The 20,712-nt window shown below is 44.2% G+C and overlaps 1 protein-coding gene across 1 annotated transcript in view; it reads left to right on the top strand.

Moving 5' to 3' along the window:
- Nucleotides 1–20,712, top strand: part of FSTL4 (follistatin like 4) — a gene marked incomplete at its 5' end in the record, with an annotated part of 197,202 nt that overhangs the window by 133,675 nt on the left and 42,815 nt on the right. The gene's annotated exons all lie outside the window — the stretch shown is intronic.

The raw sequence follows: 20,712 nt of genomic DNA, 5'->3' as shown, positions 1-20,712 counted from the left end.
GATTTGTTTGTACTGCTGTCTTCCATTCCAAAAGTGCTGGATCTTTAAATGCAACCCATAATTCTAATAATGGTGTGTGTTCTTTGGCAAGTTGAGGTTGCTCTCACTGTTGCTGGTTGCATTGCTCAGTTCCTGCTGTGCTGCAGATTTCCCATGGAGTGCTGTCCTGGCCAGAAAGCTTTGATATTCCTAAGAAAATAAGCAAATAGATATCTTAAAATGAATGCAGTGGAAAGTCACCTCCATTGCTGCTGTAAAAGGGGAAGTTCAGTGGGGTGGGATGATGCTACACCACAATGAAAAATACATAAAGATATACCTGGTACCAACATGGCCTGGTGCTGAGTCAGTCCATTGATTTATCTTCCAGGTTGCACCAACTTCTGCTGCATGTGGTTGCTACAACAGGGCTTTATCCAAATGTCATGTTATAGGTAGCATCTTGGTAACATCTCTGCATGTTACCTCGCAGTAATTTAAGATGAAGTGATACCTATAAAACAGGAAGCTTGGTTGCTTGGTTGATGTCTAGATTAAATTATGACACTTTAAAATTAAACTGTTCTAATCTATTAGAGCCACACACAGAGCTGTTGATTTAATTTCATTACCTTATTACTTGTCCATTCGGGTAGTGTGTAGGGTCCTTTCTGAGGAGTGTGACACTAATAATGTTAACTACAGTGAGAAAGGAAATTAGCATTAAGATTTGATGTGGTTTTTCTATTGATCCTTCAATAGACGTGCTCAGGGGTTTCTGCTAACCCAGGTGGAAGTCTTGGACAGAGGAAATGAGCTGCTTAGGGTTGGGAAATGAAAATTGCATTTAGCATCTGCAGAGCGTAAGGAGATTCTGAGCAAACTTTCCTCTGCGCTCCCAGCAGTTGGATACACGGCACCGTATTGTAGAGAAAAGGTGAATTGGTCCCTTAATCAGTGCTCAGGTATGATGATTTTGATAGAAAAGTGGATATTTAGTTTTGTTAAGTGTGAGTGACCTGGGAACATCAATCAGTGAGAGGGACTGGGCTCCTGCAAGAATGATCTTGCCCAAATTTAAAGGCAAACCTTAACTTTAATAAGTGTGGAGTTTTAATGCTACATAGTTAACAAAATATTACTGACCCCTCCCATATAAGTTTGGGTCTTGATATACTGCTGAAAACACCATGTTTCTCATATGCTGGATTTTGAGATGGTTTCCTTGCCTTGCCCATTGTGCGCAATTACCTTTCCCACCCCACTCACTGCTCCCGGATAGTGTTTTTCTGGTATTAGCATGGAGATTTGCTCCATTTTATCCCATTTCCCAGCTTTTCCTGATCTGGCCTTTTTTTGTCCAGGGAGCTGGAGTGGGTTCATCTTTCTCTGATGTGGGTTGAGTCTGTCTGTAGGAAACATCCACATCCTTCCCGTGGGATGCGAAACACCAGCGCAATGTACTGACAGCATCGCTGTTGCTCTCAAATGCTATGGAATCTTAAATCCCTTTTTGTTATAAATCTGTTTTATTTGAGGCTGTGCAATTAGAAAAAAGAAGAAAAAAAGTCCAAAATCTGTAATTTACCTGCAGAATAAATTACCAAGTAATGTGCAATGTTCAGTCCTGGATTTGGGGTTTCTCTGTACTCATGCAAACTAAATGAAAATAAGGCTGCAATATCCAGCAGAGCATTAATGCTGAATTGCTGCTTTACAGATATTGCTGGAATTTAAACATTATGCAACAACCATAACCAGAAAGTTAGAGGCATGCTCTGCCTAAGCAGCAGGCAGCTAATTAGATCTCTGAGCCTCTAAGTAACCTTGTCTGGGTTTTGTATAGGTTTTTACAAGGAAGATCTTTAAAACCCTCCTTCTTAAGTGTGGAATTTGCTTCGAAGGGCTTTGACACAGCAGTAAAAACCATGCTATAATATTTGTAATATTAAATTTACTGCATTCAATAACGTTTATCACTGTCATAGTGATTATCTGCTGCTAATTAGGAAAGAGCAGAGAAATCTATCAACCCTCATTCACTACTGCAGCCGGGGGGGGGGCTGGCTGACCTCATGCCTAAACCCAGCCAGCAGAAATAATGCCTTTCTGCTCCATCCGTGTGGCTCTTTCCTGACACCTGCAAGGCTCCAGCTAACAGAAACTCATTAAAATGCTTTATTTAGAACTTCTGATGCAAGTTACCGTGAAGTGTGCTTCATCAGTTCGAAGTGGGAAGTGCGTGTGTCTTGTTGCTCAAGCTGTGCAAACATCCTCACCCTCCAAAGCCAAAGTGAGATGCAGCTGCGCTGCCCTTTGTGGGCTGTGGGATGGTCCCAGCTTCTCCCTGAGGGTGTGATGCTGGCAAGTTGCATGAGGTGGTCATTGGATGAGGTGGTTATACTGAGGATGAGGAGGCAGCGTGTGTTGCTGCGGCATGAATGGAAACTAGGGGCAATTGTAACTTGGTGTTTCAAAGCCCTCCTGGGACTAAAGACATCGCTCTCCCCCTATCCTACCTCCTCATGTCAGTGGAGGTTGTAGAATTATCATGGAATGGTGATTTAGGTGGGACCTTAAAGCTCATCCAGTTCCAACCCCAAGCCATGGAGAGGGACACCTTCCGCTAGACATGCTGTAATGCCCCCGACTTGCCAAGTAGGATTGGGAACAGCACTTTGCTTCTTTCTGCCTGGAATTTATGTACAGGGACTATTTCTGATAGTTGCAGTGAATGAGGATACTATAATGAGGGCAGGTGCCTCGCTGCGAGTGTGCCCTGTGGCATAATGCATCATCTCATCATGAGAGCATCTCTTGGTGTCGTGCATTGCAGAGATGCTCTCTGTTTCTGTGGCTCCACACATGCAGGCAGAGGTGGGTGTTTGGTTCACCACCAGATCCTTTAGTTTCATTGGGCAAAGCTGTGTCAGCAGTGGTGTCCCTGTGTAGAGGGAGGCATGAAGCCTGTGTTTGAAATAGAGTTATTCTGGAGACTACAGAGGGAAAAAGCTTTTTGCTTCATTCAGAATGGTGTTAAAATGTATGCCTTAAATCTCTCTGTGTTCGGCACCTGGGATCAAAACCCAAGCTCCTGGAATGGCACTCCTGTGTCCATCTGGATCTAGAGGGAGAGAGGGTAGGAGCAGGAGGAAGCAGAGCAGCCTGGAGTGATGCTCAGATGGGAAGGAGGCAGAGGAGCCTGTATGTATGGTTTTAAGTATTCCCAGTGCTTTGTGGACCAGGATTTGATTTGTTTGTTGATTTATTTCAGTCTGCATAACCACAAGCAAAAAAATACCCAAGGCTGTGCTTCAACAACTTGAACATCAGTTGCACTGAAATGACTGGGGGGGGAAGTGAGCCAAGTTTGCCCTTCATTTTGATACTCCTCATATTACAAGAGCCAGGGGATCACTCTGAGGGGCATCTCACCCTGGGCATGATGTGGGATGGGGAAGAAGAGGGACCTGTCTTACACTAAGCCGATGCTTGGCATTGTCCCGATGCGTGACGAGGACAGAGAGCCTCACACACACCAGCAAGGACTTCTGACCTTATGAACAGCACTTTAATCTCCCCTTCAAGAGCCACCTGCCATGCCATGGGGCACTTTGGCTTGCTCCAGTCTGGCTTCAGGCTGTTGGGGGCTGCAGCAGTGCAAGCCCAGCCTGAGACAGCCGGTGCTGCTGAGAGGGGAGCCCTATGGACTGCGTATTGCAGCATCTCTGCTGGGATAAGCAGTGCCGAGTGGGTCCACCACTGCAAAGGGGAATGAAGAAAAGAAACCCAAGTGATTTTCAGCTGCTAGAAGAGGTTGTGCTCTGTTGTTTGCACGTGCTGTGAGTTCAGGCCTTCCCCTGCGAGGCAGATGTTTGCTGGAGCAGAGCATGGTCACTGCCAAGACCAGGGCTGCTCCGAGGAAGGCTGTCACTGGAACGATGCTGTCCAGGGTGGAAGGTTTCCTGTAATATTTTTATACCTGAAATAACCCCTTCACTGATGAGTTGGACTCAGCACGTCAGTGTTTTGCCAGGGTAGGTATTTCATTGAGGGCTGGTATAAGCTGCAGCAGCAAAGCTCATTTTATGCCCCTATAAATGGCATATGGACAAGGCAGATTTGCTGGTGTAGCTTATCGTTGCTGGGTCACTCTCAGCAGGCTTTTCCTATCAGACATCTGTCTTCAATTTAGACTTTGTCCCTCAGCACACTGGTATACCCGAAAGGAATCTTGGAATACCTTGCTGAAGGCCTTTTATCCAGCACTGCATTTAAGCATTTACTATTTAAATACCTTTTAATCATCCTAATATTCTTATGATCGCCTACACATGCTGCTGTTCCCTGGGGTTGTTACCAATGCAAGTCGATCAAAGAGATGTCAAACCACTTTGCTTCCAGCCCAGGGAAGAGAAGGCACCAGGGAGACTTTAGACCAGCTTCCAGTACCTAAAGGGGCTTCAAGAAACCTGGAGAGGGGCTTTGGACAAGGGCCTGCAGGGACAGGCCAAGGGGAATGGCTTGAACCTGCCAGAGGGGAGACTGAGATGAGCTCTTAGGCAGAAGCTCTTCCCTGTGAGGGTGCTGAGGCGCTGGCACAGGGTGCCCAGAGAAGCTGTGGCTGCCCCATCCCTGGCAGTGCTCAAGGCCAGGTTGGACACAGGGGCTTGGAGCAAGCTGCTCCAGTGGAAGGGGTCCCTGCCCATGGCAGGGGTTGGAGCTGGAGGAGCTTTAAGGTCCCTTCCAACAGAAACCAGGCTGATCCCAACCTGATGCTTGTCCTGGGTGCATCACCCAGCACAGTGATGCCAAGAGGCAGTAGTGGTTTCACAGTAACAGAGACAAAACCCTGTTTAAATGTGCCCCTGGCAGGGGATGGAGAAGAGGCAAAGCAAGATATACCCAGCTCTTCCAATGACTGTTAAGGGATGAATTATAATTTACATTTTCCTGGAGGAGTACAGTGCATTACATTGCTATATGAGAATGCCAAAAAGGCTACATTATTCCATTAATAATGAGCATGGAATAAATTATCTGCAGATGAAATTTTTTAATTGAACTGCAATCTAATATCCCAGTAATATATTACAATAATAAGAATATTAGGTTGATTAAAATATATTTAAAACCTAAGCCAACTGAAACGCTGGGATCTGGTGCTGGGTGAAAGGCACATGATGTATATCTGTCTCTTTGAGTCTCAGAAATGGGCATGTAATTTGGTGGTGTTTGGCTCTGCAGTGTCATAAAGTTCCTCTCTGACGTGTGCTTGAAGTCTATTTATTGTCAGCTTTAAACATTTCTTCCCAACAACAGCAGTACTGGGGGCTACCTTAAGTGCAAGCAGAAGTTATAATGTATTTTGCATATATCTAGCAGAATATGTAGGTAATGATCGCATGGAAAAACCTTAGTTCCTTCTCTTTTTCCTCTGGGAGAGGACTGAGTAGTCAGCATCACAGTTGGAACCCTCTGGAGCAAGCGAGAGGGTTTCTGTTGCTGTGGTTAATTAGCTCAACTCATGTATATGCATTTAAGGTTGGTGACTTCTCTCAATACCACAAAGACAGCATGAGATGCGTTTAGGAAGCAGGTTGACTCCAATGTGAGTCAATCTCTGTTTGCCCTGGAGATTTGATGACTCTCTTAAATAGATCCCCCCTACACTTCTGTATAGTTCATACAGCTCCATCACCCATCACGTTAATTACTGGCAGGTAAAGCATTTGCTGTGGAAGCTGCAGGTAGGAAAAGCACTGCAGTGACCCATAGAACCTGCTTTGTGTTAGTTACCTTGTCAGCTTGCTGCTTGTTAGCAGAAATGTAACAGCCTGTGAAGTTAAATACATATGAAATATGTAGTTTTATGTATAAAATAGATGATATTTTATATCAGTCCTGAAATGGATTTTCCTGCTTGTCTTCAATAGGAATGAAGGACACAACTTCCCTTAGGAAGCTCAAGGATAATATGCAATGCCCTACTGGTAGCACAGCATAGGGCATCCCAGCCTCCTTCCTTCTTTCCTTTTTCCCTCCACTCTACCCAAACAGACCATCCTCCATTGGGTGATGCAGGAAAACCATCCATCGTTCAGCTTTTCCAATGCTATGAGGTTCAGTCCTGAGGCTGAGAAGCACAACAACCTTCTGTTGCCCCAATCCATTATAAAATTTATTATGCCTTAATTGATCTTTAATCGTCCCGGCTTGGTTAGTGCTTATTTATTACCGAGTACTCCAGAACCCACTGAAATAAAACCTATTCCAGCAATGAAACTGCTGACTGAAGATTCCTGCTACCAGTCACAGGGGAAAAGAGCATAGACAGAATCCCATTAGATGAATGCCTATAAAGAAACAGCCAGCCTTCTGCGAATGGGAAGATAAAATGCAGTCATAATTTAAACCATTTGATATAGTAAACACTTAGAATATGTTTTGCAAATTCCTTCCCGTAGGGGTGAATCACTCCCAGTTGACTTACAGCACAGATATCGGGCTTGCCAGAGAAAAAGTATTCCTTGTGCATTTCCATTCGGGAATTAAATGGGTTTTGGGGAAAGCTTGTACACCGAAGTGTGCTTTAGGGGTGCAGAACTGTGTGTGCATCTATCTAGGCAGGAATTTACATGTTCATATAATGTGGACATCTGAAAGGCTACTGCAAAGGCTATGGTGGGTCCTGTGGTCCAGATGCCTCCGTGGTGATGGGTTTGTTTAGGCAAAGAGTTGGTCATGGAGAGGGGAAAGGATGCAGGGCTGGAGATGGGAGGAGAGGACTTCATAGGAGGTGGGGTTTAGGGCCAAGAAATAACAACAGCATTTCAGAAAGAGCCAAGGAAAGGCAAACAAGGCAAGAGGAGAGTTTAGGAGAAAGATGAAGCTTTCTGCTTCTGCCCACCCACCGCAGGGCTATGGGTGCCCAATGTAGTGCAGAGGCACACAGGGATGCAGCAGAGAGAGTTTATTTCCACTTCCTATGCCTTTGCCAGACTGAATCCATTTGAGCTGAAATGCTCCAATCCAGGAGCCTGCTTGAAAATGAATTTGTCTCTTTGCTTTCTGGAACCCACAGTAAGAATTGCTCAGCAGCTTTCAGTAACAAGATTAATGTCCAGTGTTTAGCCCATGCTATAGAAAAAACATCTTATTATTACCACTGCAGTGTGAACCTTTAACACTGGCTGTTTTGCAGTAGGGGATTTAAACCTGGCGGTTGGGTTGTACTTGGAGTCAGGGGGTTTTAATCTGAATTTGCCATGCATACAAAAGGTAAAGCAAAGTTTGAGAAAATGATGAGTCTTTGACAACGTTGCTTTGTGAGTGCAGGGCAGGGTGGTCAGTAGAAAAGAGGGAACCTAGTGAGGACGTGTGCTGACTGACTGTTATCCCGTAATTCCTGCAATTGGACAGACTTCTGGGAGGCTTTGCATTCACCGAGTTTTATAACAGTCCCTAAACTGTTTCCTTCTTCCTCTCCCAATTGTTGCACTCAAGATTACATTGATAGTAAATCCCCACCTGGCAGACATCAAGCATAGTCACTTATGGCCCATTAGCGTGGTGCAGCTTCCATGAACATGGAAGACACTTGTCTTGATATGGGGGAAAGACAATGCTCACAACCTTCAGTTGTGCAGAGATGCTGGGGTTTAAAACTGCAGCTTTGGAATGCTCAAGATTATTTCTGCACCAGCTGCAAAGAACTCAAAAGATTTCATTTATTATTTTCTGTAGGAGCTGAGAATCAAGATCTATTTGGGATCTTTGAAAATGCTTGGGTCATGGCACTGGAGGGTACTGGAGTTGAATCATGCTTTGGGACGCAGTGTGGGAACTTCCGTGCCTCTGCAAACCCAAGCAGGACAGGCTTGTTGCTGGGATTCCCTTTCTCCTTCTCTCCAAGGTATAATAAACAGATAGTGTAGCTCTTGAATGCTCACATATTACAGTTGGATGTGGCTTGGAGCAACCTGCTGTAGTGGAAGGTGTCCCTGCCCATGGCAGGGGGTTGGAGCTGGATGAGCTTTAAGGTCCCTTCCAACACAAACCACTCTGTGATTCTATGAATTTTTCAGGTATCTCTGTATGTAAATAGTCAAATTTACTGAGTTATTTCACTACATATTTGAGTCAGTGGCTTTGGTCTCCAGGAATAAATACCCGCTGGTGGCGGCAGATTTCAGTGAGAGCCAGAATGAATCCTTCCATTGCCGCGGACAGGAATGGCTGATGGCATCCTACCACTGCAGTGCCAGCCTGCTCCCCTCTGGGAAGTCATTATGAATAATTACACTCTGTAATTACAGTTCCACTCAAAGCCTCGCATATACCCTTAAACAGCACTAGAAGTCCTTGACATCCTGCGTGGGCTGATTCTTTGCCTGGTGGTGATTTAACCTGGTTTATAATCTCACTTCATTTTAAAGCTTGAGAGTTAGAAATAAGCTGAAGGGAACAACTTTGTGCTGTTTTCCATAATAAAACGTCCTCGGCCTGCATTGCATAAACACTTGGAGGAGCCCTGCCAGCTGGAGAGCCTGACCTTTTAGGGTTACAATTAACTCCCTTGCCACCCGGCCTTTGATTTCAGCTTTTCTGGTGGGCAAAAGGTTTCCAAGGCTTTAATTTTGACAAGCCTGGGAGCTAAGGAACACAACAGGGAAGAAAAGAAGCAATCACGGCTTTGTCATCCGAGGGCCAGGCTGACCCTTGTGTCCTATCAAATTTAGTCCTAAATATATTTTACCTTGATTGTAAAATGCCCTTCAGCTGGCGCAAGAGCTCCTGAGCTAATGCATTCGACAGCACCGGCTCTTCAAGGTGAGAATTGAATCTTGTTGCCCCTTGACAGACATGGAATAATAGTGTAATGCAACGGAACAGTTTTTAAATGCTAATACTTGCCACCTGCGACTTAATTTTATTTTTTCCCTTATTGCCTTTTTTTTATGACATTTCACAGCCCCATAGTCTCAATAGATGGATCTGCATCATAAAAATGACACACTGATGATTTAAGAAGGATAGGCAGCCTGAGTGAAACGGATGGAGTGCTTTAAGAGTGTCAGTTTAGCACCTATTACATAGGGTCAATGTTCATTTTCAATACATCATTAAAGCATCCTGCTAAATCACTCAGAAAATGTTCGTGTTCTCCTTTTTGAGCCACCATGTTAGATTACCGGGATAATGAAGTGTAACTGCACATAAACGGCAGTATTGCACAAGCATATTTTATTGTTTTCAGGGCCACTGTTCTAGGTTATTCTGAATATGAAACATTAAAAAATCCACAGTGAAATACTGAGTACCACCTTAGGTGATAGTTCCCTTACGTAGGTTTGAAGGCAGCTACCAGCTCCATCAAATTTGATATCTAGTGAAGTCGTTTTCCCACTCTATCAGTTTTACAATACACAGTGTTCACTAAACTAATATCAATAAAATCAAAACTACCCTCAGCCTGGTAGCTAGTTCTTAAATTACATTACAGAAGATGTATTCCCATTCTTCTGAGAAGAGCCTGGCAAGCTTGGTTATTTCAATAGAAGTCACTTTGCCAAGGTCATTTCAAGTGCAAGGTGATTTCTGCTGGCTCCAGATGCTGTTATCAGAGCAGAGTCTCAGCGATACCTCAGTCACAATTGGAACCTTGATTACCTCGTTAAGGCTAAAAATCAGGCTTTGGAAGGAACCAGGAGCTGAAAACATGAAGCATTAAATATTTAGATCACTTGTTGTAGTCTATCCCTAACACTTCCCACAATACGTGCTGGCAACCATTTGGGATGAATCTGAATCCTATGGAGAGCATATACTAATACTGAAAACAGTAATTTCTGTTGCACTGAAACAAGGAGCACAATGCTGGCTTCACCCAAGCAGGGAGAGATAAAATGTCAGGTTCCCTCAAGCTTATGAAATATTTATTTCCTTGTACTGCATTTTGTAATGGAGAGCATGGCTTTTATTTACAGATGAGTGATGCAAGTACATCCCAAAGCACCTGTTCTTCGTCCCACCTAATCCAGGACATGTAATTGAAGGGCTTAAATTAATACCTTAGTGACTCTGGGTTTTTGCTACCTTCACTAGTCAGAAACAGGTACCTCAGACTTTCCTGTGTTGATTATGGAAGGAGCCTCCAGTTTCAAAGTCCTGACTTGTAGGCCACATCTACCAGGAATCACTTACTGCATTGGTTTGGATAATGTCATTTGGTGTGTTGCAAATAATAACATATGTAGGCAGAGCAGGGAATAGAGAGTTTGTGGATAAATCATTATGGGCAGGATGGGGAGCTGCTGGAGGAGAGATGAGAAGTAGGGTAATAGGGGATAGCCTATGATTTTATGGAATCATGGAATGGTTTGGATTGGAAGGGACCTTAAAGCTCCTCCAGCTCCAACCCCTGCCACGGGCAGGGACCCCTTCCACTGGAGCAGCTTGCTCCAAGCCCCTGTGTCCAACCTGGCCTTGAACACTGCCAGGGATGGGGCAGCCACAGCTTCTCTGGGCACCCTGGGCCAGCGTCTCAGAAGAATTTCTGCCTAATGTATAATCTAAATATTAACATTTCTCATTTCTAATGTTCTCCTCTGGTCCAAGTTAGTGCAGAGGTCCTCTTTGTCTGCAATGCAGGCAGAAAGGACCAGCAATGACAGACCTGTGAGAGGCTTTACAGAGAGTCGGAATCACGATGGGAAAGGCTTCAGGGTGGAAGTGGAGCAGACAGTGGCACTGCCCATGGTGACATGGATTTAGGGAGAGCAGAGGAGCTTTCCAAGGCAGGTAATGATGCTGGCACGGCAGGTTTTTTAATGCTTCAGTTGGGAAATTCCTACCGTTAACAAGACGTTTGTCTTAATGACAGGCTTATTTTAGAAAACGTTCAAAGCTAATAACTATACTCAATAATGATAGTGAACATTATTGAGTTTTCCCCGTTCACCTGTAAAGGATTGTAAAAGACTTCTACCCTACTGCCGATAAAGTCCGCTGCAGGCTATATACTCTGCTCAGCCCCTCTAGACCCTTACCACCAGGACTTGCAGGGAGACATTACTTGAGAAGGTGCTGGTTCACAAAGCAAAGAGGAGTTAAAGAAAGGATACTGAAGTAATGTGTTTTTTCCCATCACAAGTAAAACATGGGATCTGCAATGGGAAAGTGGTGCATGAAGAGCAGAGGGTCTTATTCCCAGTTTCTACTTCCAAGAGCAGCAGGTATTTCAGCACGTGATGTTCCCTCTCCAGGACAGATACACGTGTCTGAGCATCCTTTCAGGAAGGGGACCACGGCTTTGCTGATCTTTTTCTAGAATCAGGTCCCAGTCATAATTCAAGGTAGGTACAAGTCCTCTGCCCCCTCTTCTGATCTCTCCTTATAAGGGGAATAAGCCCTTCAGCATGAACTGGGGTTGGGAGCTCTCTGCTATCCTTTACTTGGATTCACAGGAAGGACATTTACATTTGTATTTTTAGAGCAAGTCACTTTCTACAGTCAGTAGAAATGGCCCCATGAGCTATGGGATTTGGTCCTGATTCAGAGACAATGTTCTTGTCCTTTCAATTTATTTTCTAGCCTTCCCTTTGGAAACAAGCCAGTGCTCCCTCCATGTTCCTGACTTCAGTTGATTGCCTGAATTTTTGAAGATCTGTTGGGTTTATTTTATGAAGCTGCTCCAAGTTCTCCTGTCCGCCCGTATTTCCTTATTATAGCACTCTCTTACTCCTTGCAAGTGCGGCAATATATCAGTATTATCAGATCTTCCAATCCTTCCACATTTTGAAAGCTTCAGTGGGTAATCCTGATAGTTTCCTCTTAAAGCAGTGATGCCCTACCCTCAACCGTTCTGGTCTTGGGCTCTTCTGGTCTTGGCTCTAAGGCGGCAGGATCCGTTTCACAGCACAGGGACGCTTTGCTCCTTGCTATGGCCATGTGTATATAGTAAGCAAGAAGAGAAGGCGCGATGTTCGGTTTGTTGTCTCATGGCATAACAGCTTTGCTTTGATTTTCTCGCACTAAACGGTGGTCTCAAAGGTTTCTGCTCAAAATGCACAAATTAATAAATGAGTGCTCACGTCCCGTTGAGCGCTGCACACGACTGCAGCAGTCGGCAGCTGCTCCCTCAATAGGTTCTCTGCTCGTGAACTAATTGTTTCCCATTTGTCTATGCTGATCAGCAGCTGATTTCTGCAGCTGCAGTCTCGTGCCATGCAAGACAGCTCTAGCCTTCCTCATGTGTGCTTCCAGACTTTGAGAAGCCCCTTGACCTTGTTGCACAGAGAGGGGACCACACTTGCTCCAGCTCCAGTATGTAGTACGTAGCTCCAGATTTCTTCCCGGCACTGGCCATGGCTCATTTAATGATTTGTGAAGCCAAGGAGCACAAAGGGAGCTGCAGCATCTCCATGGGAAGCAGCATGGGTAAGAAGGAGTACAGACCGGCTGCCGCCTCCTGCACAACTGGTCATTAAAGCATCCGGAGCACAGGAGCTCCTGTGATACATGCAGCTGAAGAATGTAAGTGTTACCTTGAGGATTACTGTACTGTCTGATTTAATTCTTGTGGCATTTTACTGACAGGTCAAAGACAAAAGTGATTCTGTTCAGCAGCACTGCACTTGCTCAGGAATGCTGCAGCTGAAGCTTTTTAAAGGCTCGTCATTCAACGTGCTGTGTGAAGCGCTCTACAGCCATCATATCCTCCAGCAGCTAGCCCTCAAACGTCTTCTCTAAACCTTTGATTTATACGATAGGTCTTGTCATTTCTGTGGGAAGTGTTGTTCCACAAAGGGTTTTAACATGAGTTAGTCAGAAGAAAACATTGTACCTCATTTAGTACAAACACCAGATCCTGAGCGCTAGTTGTAGAGGCTCAGATGTGGTCTGATGGCTTGGAAAAAAGTGGTGCTTGCTTCTGTGGGTCAGCATTGAAACCCAACTCAGCTGAGCCATTTTGGCCTGATTGATGCACATCCCTGCATCTGAATGTTATGCCACTGTAAAACAGTATACTAGGGGATAAAACTTTAAAGGTTGGTAATAAAGAGGTAATAAATGGGGATATACAATAGGCTAATGGGAAACTTCATTTATTTCCCTGAGTTACAGCTGACCCCATAACTCATGAGTGGTGGAGTGAGGCGGAGTTGTGAAAGTCATGAAAGGTCATCAATAACAAGTGGAAGTACCTGAGTTAATCTGTTGTGTTTTCTGTTTGCCTGCATTGCCTGATGATAGCTGTAGCAGTGATGTTGGGATGATGAGGCTGCGAGGGAGCCTGAAGGAGCAGAGCATCCCTCATCAGTGCTGCTGGGACCCCAGCCCTGACCTGTGCATGGGGGACACCCTGCCATCTTCTCCATCAGAAATGGGGATGAAGGAAAGCTTGCAGCTGAAGTACGAAAGAGACAAGGAAGGTGCCAGCACAGCCGAGGTGATTTGTTGTCCTGCTCCCATAGGCACCATTGCCACCGCATAGCGCACCCTATTTTGCTCTTGGTAGGGGTAGTTGGTACAGGTCTCCAGGGCACATGAAAAAGCCAAACAAGGATCAAAAGACTCCAGCAATACCTACTCAGATTGCTTGTAATGTAATGTAACAGCATGAAGGTGCAGAAAGTCTTTCGATGACATTCCTTGTGATGTTAGGATGTTAGCTCAGTGGCTGTATATTATAATCCAGTCCCCAGTCTCCTCTCAGTCTGTTTTTTCAGGTTCAGTGGTAACAGTTCCCACTCTGTCCTCCTGCAAACCCTTGCAGAAGCCAAGGTCAAAACAGCCTATGATGGCCACTGGAAACTCAGACCTTGCTCACATTTCAAGACAAGTGCTCCAAGAAGGCAGCTGTGTATATGTAGCTATTCCAGCCATAATGGGATTATAAAGTAATCTCAGGGAGGCTGGAAGAGTAACCTTGGGAAATAAGGCATGTGTCTGGTTCTGGTTCAGATACGCTGTGTAACTGCAGCTAAATAACGTCTGTCTCTGCTTCAGCTCACCATCTGTAAAGTAAGGTTTTTTACGTTCTTTCCATAAAGCAATATTACTGGGGAGAGGAAAAAAACCCCGGCAATGAATTGTGCAGATATTCTTGTCCTGGAGAACCAGCCACAGAGCAGTACTTGAATGGAAAGTCACCAGAGGCAACTAAAAGAACAGTGTTTTGATGACTCAGTTAAAGAGCCAACACTCTTCCTGCTGACAGCGTATTGAACTTCAGAATTTGGTTAGAAGGCACAGTTCTGCTGACAGCACTGTCTTTCAAAGGACATGCAAAATCAACACCTGACCATCTGTAGTCATTTAAGATTCACCCATAACGTTTTTTGTAACGGAGGGGTTGTTGTTAACCTTGACATCCTGGTCAAACGCCAGCTTCTCCCACTCTGTAATAGTCATCAGGGATAAACTACTGACATCCACTTCTGTCATGAAATACCCTTTGAGTTCTTGGACCTTTGCTGCATTTCATGCCTCGAGCAAGTGCAGGTTTGCATCTCCCACTGCAAGCTGCAGTGAGCAGTAAGCTTCAGTGATATGGTCCACATCGTCCTGGAGTGAGGCCATTCAGACGCAGAGTCTTCCCAAAACTGTGTTCACAAGAGACCATCCCATGCAGGGTTTTCATCTAGCGCTTTAGACGTGCTCTGCCAGGCTTCTCCTCGAGGTGGTCTTCAAGGATATACGTGTCTGGTGTGCAGACAGATCCCTTGTGCCTTGGGAGATGAGGAAGGAGGGATCTCCTGACTTCACTTTCTTACCTCTGGAACCCTACAGAAGATAAGCATGCTTTTCCTTAAACACATAGCATAAATATCAATGAGCAGTTCATACCCTCAGGTATTGCTAAGTGGAGAAGCTAGGAAAAAATAATATTAGAGGAGATCAACATTAAATATTTCTATGTCTCCTTGGTTGAAAATATCGGGGAGCACTGCTTTACCTCGTTTAGTGTCCTTGCCTTTTCTCCTTCCTTCAATCACTATTATCTGCGATTTGGGAATAAAGGCTCCATTCAGTCTGAAAGGAGCAGTTCTGCGGTGGTTTATGAATGCTTTGTTTGCTCAAACATCTGAAATATATTACTCTGAATCATTAAGAGGGTTTTTTTCACAGTATGTCCCTGACTTCAGTGCTTCATCCTTGACGTTTTCTATATAAGCATTGCGCTTGATTTATACTGAGAGTTAATGATTTGCAGTGCATAAAGTATAAGTCTTAAGAGGGAGGGGATTTAAAATTACAGGCATAGCTTTAACTTGGAGCGATGTCTAATCAAGTCATCCTTGGTGCACACCTTTATACTATTGATGGTCTTTGTTTTCAGGTTTAGTCACTGGCTTGCTGCAAGGGAACAGCCAAAGCACTGATGAGCAGGGATCATTTCAGAGAGCATTTGAATAGTGACAGGACCTGATCCTCTACCTCTGCTCCAACCTATTTATCCCTTGCTGTGCTGTGAGCCCATGCAATGAGCCAGCAGAAGGTCTGAAGGATTTTTCCTGGGAAGTTCATATTGCCCATGGTTGGGTTGGAGGTGAGGTTTGCCTTGTTCATGGCAGCGCTGAATGCTGTTGTCTTCTGCTCGTAATGAAACGAGGGTGGAAAATTACGGCCCTCCTTGATCTGACCTGGACTGAAAGAGTGGCATCTCTTGGCTTTTGGCACTGGTTGGTGGCATTTTCATTTGTGGGATGCCCTTTTTATGGGAACAGGGACAATCTTCTTGTTTCCATATATTGGCATTTTCTGTCTTGCTCTATGGAGCCTTAGTGAGGGGAAGGGAGAAAATAGCAGAAAAGATGAATTAGAGCTCTGACAAAAGATGAAGCGCAACTGTACGATGAAGAATATTCATGTCACCTGGTCTAAATGGTGTAATTTAGCTAATGCTTATTAAATCCCTTCCCCCTAGGATTAACCACTGCCAGAAACACTCACTCATGCACCTGCGGTCGTGCCAGACACAGAGAAATCCCAAGTACTCGTAGCTGAGTTGGTCACCACAGTGGAAACATCTGAAAGCAGAATTCTTCCCATAATAATTCATGACATTTTGGAGGGTTTTGGCAGTAAAACTCATGAGAAGGGAGACAGGCTTTGCTCTGCTTCACGTAAGTCGTATTATCCAACCGTGCCTTGGTTTCCCATGCCATCTTCTAGCATTATTCCATGTTTCCATTGCTGCTTTCTAGGTCACAAACTGAGTTTCTTTTAGCATGTGTTTGAACAAAGCTTTGCCTCGTGAGCCCCTGATCATGGTTGAGCCCTTTTGTATCTCACTAGCCACAGACAAACACAAACCAAACCTTGTCAGGCATCATGTCTGCTGCTGCAGCACTGTTGGGACTAACTAAATAATAGCTCCATAAATTACCACGAATTGTTTACCCAAATTAGCAATAATACAGTTGAGCCAATTAATAATGTAGGATTGGAGATTACTTGGAATGGATATAAGCCACAAAGGACTATACATCAATTAAAGTACTGCAGAAGGCTTTTCACTGCATGCCTTACAGGTATGCGTTGTATCTTAGTGAATGAATGTCATGTTCTGTTTGTGAAAACCATTTTGTTATCAAAGCCATGACTTACACAATGGATAATGCATCCTGGCGTGGACAAGCCAACCACTGATCTTATTAATACTTGTGTTTGTTGCAGGTTTTACATTGGATATGTTTAACTTTGACATTACCATCATGAGCAGTAACTGCAACTTAGTACTGTTTTCTGTGGTTTTCCTATCACAGAGGTATTATTTAGTGAGATATTAGCAAAAGCAATTGAGCCATCAGTGCTGATGTTCTGCACAAGATAGTGGCTTTTCATGATGTACTAATTTGTATCTGACCTTTGGTGAGTGAATGAATATATTTTCCATGTTATTTCTGTGTTGCTGCATAAAATAGAGGGGGAGAAAGGTCTGGTTGGGGCATACGAGAAAGGCTGTTCTTCAGGGAGGAACCAGCTATGAGGAAGGACACTGCTTTAACTGTTCTGTTTGGGTTGTTGTGATGTGCGCAAGGACTTGCAGTCTGAGAGGATTTCTGGGTTTTAGTTCACATTAAGAGTGAATTGGTTCTTGGGAAGACAGAGCATCTGGTTGATAATAGTTGTGATGAGCACTGTGCTGAAGATCTTCAAAAGAAACTATCCCCAGACTCTCGATGTGATGAATATTGTTATTTGGGGCACTTGGCATATGGCAGCTATGCTGGCAAATAATTCAGCATCAAACAAGCTTTCATTTGGCCCACTTGATTTCTGGGCTGTTGTAAATTAAATATACGTTTAAAGGTTGTGCTTGTATTTAAGTTATAGACTTACTCAGCGATAATTCATTATAGATAGTGCAATGTGCGTTCCTCAAATGTTCCGTTTATTGAGCTGGTTTTAATTTGTGGTCATTAAACGTAAACAAGGCATGTGCCTACTGCAATCAGCCTAAAAAGTCAATATTTAACAGCCATTAACAAAATGGTGATATCTAAGATTGTATCCTCGTAGTAGAAGAGAAATCTCTGTGATGTGGTCCGTAACCGCCTGTGTAGGAAGGAGGTGGGGGGTAGCACAGGGCCATTTAATATCACATACAAAGAGGTAATGAGATACAGTTGATGAAAATCAAGAAGGGAACAATTAAAAATAGGAGGAAAATAAAAAGATCACATTTTTGTAGGAAGGAAAAATGGAAATGATCAGGAAGTGAGGGCGTATTATTTTAAATACTGTTTAAATACTTTATGGTCCTTCCAACCCGTTCCATGATTCTAAGATTCTAAAGTCCTTTGGTGAGAAGTGGCAGAGGCTGCCCCTGCAGAGCCAGGAGCAGGACCATGCTATGTTTTATCCCTGTCAGCCTTTGCCGGACCCAGGAGGTGGTTAGAGGGAAGATGGCAAACCTGGAGGTGATGGGAAGAGCTGTGCTGTGGCAATGGGGAAGGGACACTGGGACCAGCCCTCCATGGAGTTACTGAAGCTCTGCAGGGACAGGAAGTCTCGGCTGGGCTGGAGCTGAGCAGAAATGAGGCAGAAGGGCTAAAAAGCACTTTGTGCCAAATAATTCCTCTCTAAGGCTGCACAACTCGCTTAAAGCAAACATGTCAAAGGTGCTCACGAGCGTTTCTGAAGTGGATTTAACAGTGAAGGGTGTAACAGAAAAATCCTGGGAGAAATGAATCATTTCTGCCATGAGAGCTGCATTTGAATAGTTGAAAATAAGGTTGAGGATATAAGATAAGAAAAACAAAATGTTGAATAGCAGCTCTCTAAATAAGCCCTGTCTGCTCTGTGCAGGAATAGCGTGTGCTGATGGAATTCAGGAAGAGAAGTGTAACCCAAGTGATGCAGGCTGTCTCCGCTCTCCTTTCCCATAGTTCCTTCCCTTTGCAATTTGAATGTTCTCCTAATGCCAGGGGGTTTTATGTGACATAAGACTTATAAGCCTGAATGATAAAGAACAGCTTCTATAAATCATTTTGCTCTGTAGATTTAAAAGTTTCAAGAAGCTCATGTCAGCTGGTACACAAAGTATGACTGGCCACATTTGATTTTGCCAGCATGTCTTGCTTTTCAATGTGCTTTTTAATATGATAGTCCGGATGATTTGTTTTCCTGTTACTTTCAAGGATGCAGCATTTATCATTCTTGTATTACTGGAATTTAAGTTTCTCACAGCAGTAGCCACAAATCTCTGCTTCGAAGTATTTTTGTGTAATTAAATTTCAGTTTTCTATGTGGATTTTTTCTGTGAACCTCTGAGGAGCTTCAATGGGAAGTCCACAGACACGACACGCTTGTGGGTATTTGTGTGGCCCCTATTCCCATGGTTGCTGAGCAGTCTTTTCAAACGTGTCATCCCTAGCCTGGCCTGGAGAGGTCTTTCCCGTGGGGGAAACTGAGGCAGAGCAGGGGTCTTTCTGAGCAAGGACTTGTATCTGCTTCTGCTGCCTTTACCAACACTTGTCCCCATCTCCAGAGCTCTCTGCAGAGGTTCCATCTCCACCAGGGAAGCCGTGTTGGTGGCCGCATGAAGCCTGTACTTACCCCATCCCTGCTGGTCCCTTCCAAACCTCTTGTTGTCCATCCTGCAATTCCCTGACTCCCAATTATGTTAAAAAACCCCAGCTGCCTGCCAGGCACGGCCAGGGAGCACTGATGGATTACCCAGCCCTCTCTGTGCCTTGTTAAAAGGCTCTTAACTGCAGGGGATTGAGCCTGGAAAGGTTGAATGAGGAGAAAACCTGCCCACAACAATAGATGTGCTGATAGCAGGATCCAGGGGGTTTTAGTTAGGTACTGTTCTTTGCTCTCTGCTTTCCCTTCACCCTCCTCTCCGGAAAGAAATGTTATTTAATTACCCATTTCTTGCACATCACTGCTGTTCCCCTGCACATTTCTCTCTCCTAAGCTTCATTTTACATGGGTTTGACTATGGGAAGGACGTGGATGAGAGTGCTGATGCAGAAGTTTTTATCAACTACTGTATTTTTACAATACAAGATGCAATCTGGATAAACATTGCTGCAGAGCAACCTTACTGCAACCTTGCACAGTGTGTATGTGTGTGTCCACAGCCAGATTTGCATTGTATATCATTGCAGTATGCATTAAATTGATCCAAAACCTCACAAGGCAGGACCAGCAGCAGCATTGGGATGAGGAGAAACGCATCCTGAAGATGCACGTTCAGCTGAGCCATGGCATAGCTGAAGTCTTTATGGCCATAATCCTGCTTTGCAGGCAGCGTTCCTGAATGATGTTATAGAAGTCCCACATCCAGCCAGGGGTGCATGGCATAAATATCTGGCTATACCTTATAGGCACTCGCTTTGTTTTGTGTTGGTTTTTCCCCTGTTTATGTATCTATAATTTACAAATGAAATGTGTTCTGTTCTTATACTGCTGGCCTGGGACCTGGGAAGCTATTTGTAAAGAAAATCACCCCAAAGCCTCTGACTTTAATGAGGCAAAACCCAAATGGGCAATGGCTGGACTGGAAGGTGAAGGATGAAATAGCTCATGTTCTGGCTTAGGATGGTGTGAGCACAGGGAAGCAGAGTCTGCATTTATTGAGTATCCTGAGCATGGCTGCAGTCAGGGAAGATGCAAGATCCATATAATCACCACTGTTAAATTTGCAGTCATCCATAGAAAGGGCAATGAAAGCTCCATGAAAAGTATTACTAATGCTTATTTACGACTTGAAAGGTATGCTACCGCTGCTTGGGTTGTTTATGAGCGCAGTAAATGTGGGGATATGAAAGAACTAAATATGCTCGATTTTAAATGCTTGGGGTTTTTTTTACAAACCCCGAATCTGATGTTTAGCAGCAGTGTGGGGCTTTTTTCTCGGCTCCTTGTTTCCTGGTTCATCCATTTTTCAGTGTATCACATCCATTGCATAATGCTGGCCAAGAACTCAGGTGAAATGAATGGAGAGTGAGAGACTGGAGCGGTTCAGTGGAGCTGTTTTTGATGTCTCAGTAGTTTTAAACTATATGTGAATGCTTCCTGAACCCCAAATACCCCATGGCCTGACTTGTCTCTATTCTCAAAGTAATTTACATACACATTACAGCAGTTCCCACAAGTCATGCTGAACTTAATGGTCTGACAGTATTTCCATGGTAAACCCTAGGGGTTTATAGAGCATCCATAAAAATTCACTCCAGGGAGAAACTTGGCCTGTCACATCCTCCACCAGAA

This window comes from Psittacula echo (assembly GCF_963264785.1).
Source record: "Psittacula echo genome assembly, chromosome: 11".
Lineage (NCBI taxonomy): Eukaryota > Metazoa > Chordata > Aves > Psittaciformes > Psittacidae > Psittacula > Psittacula echo.
The sequence above is the reverse complement of the archived record's forward strand: the minus strand, read 5'-3'. Positions and strand labels throughout refer to the sequence as shown.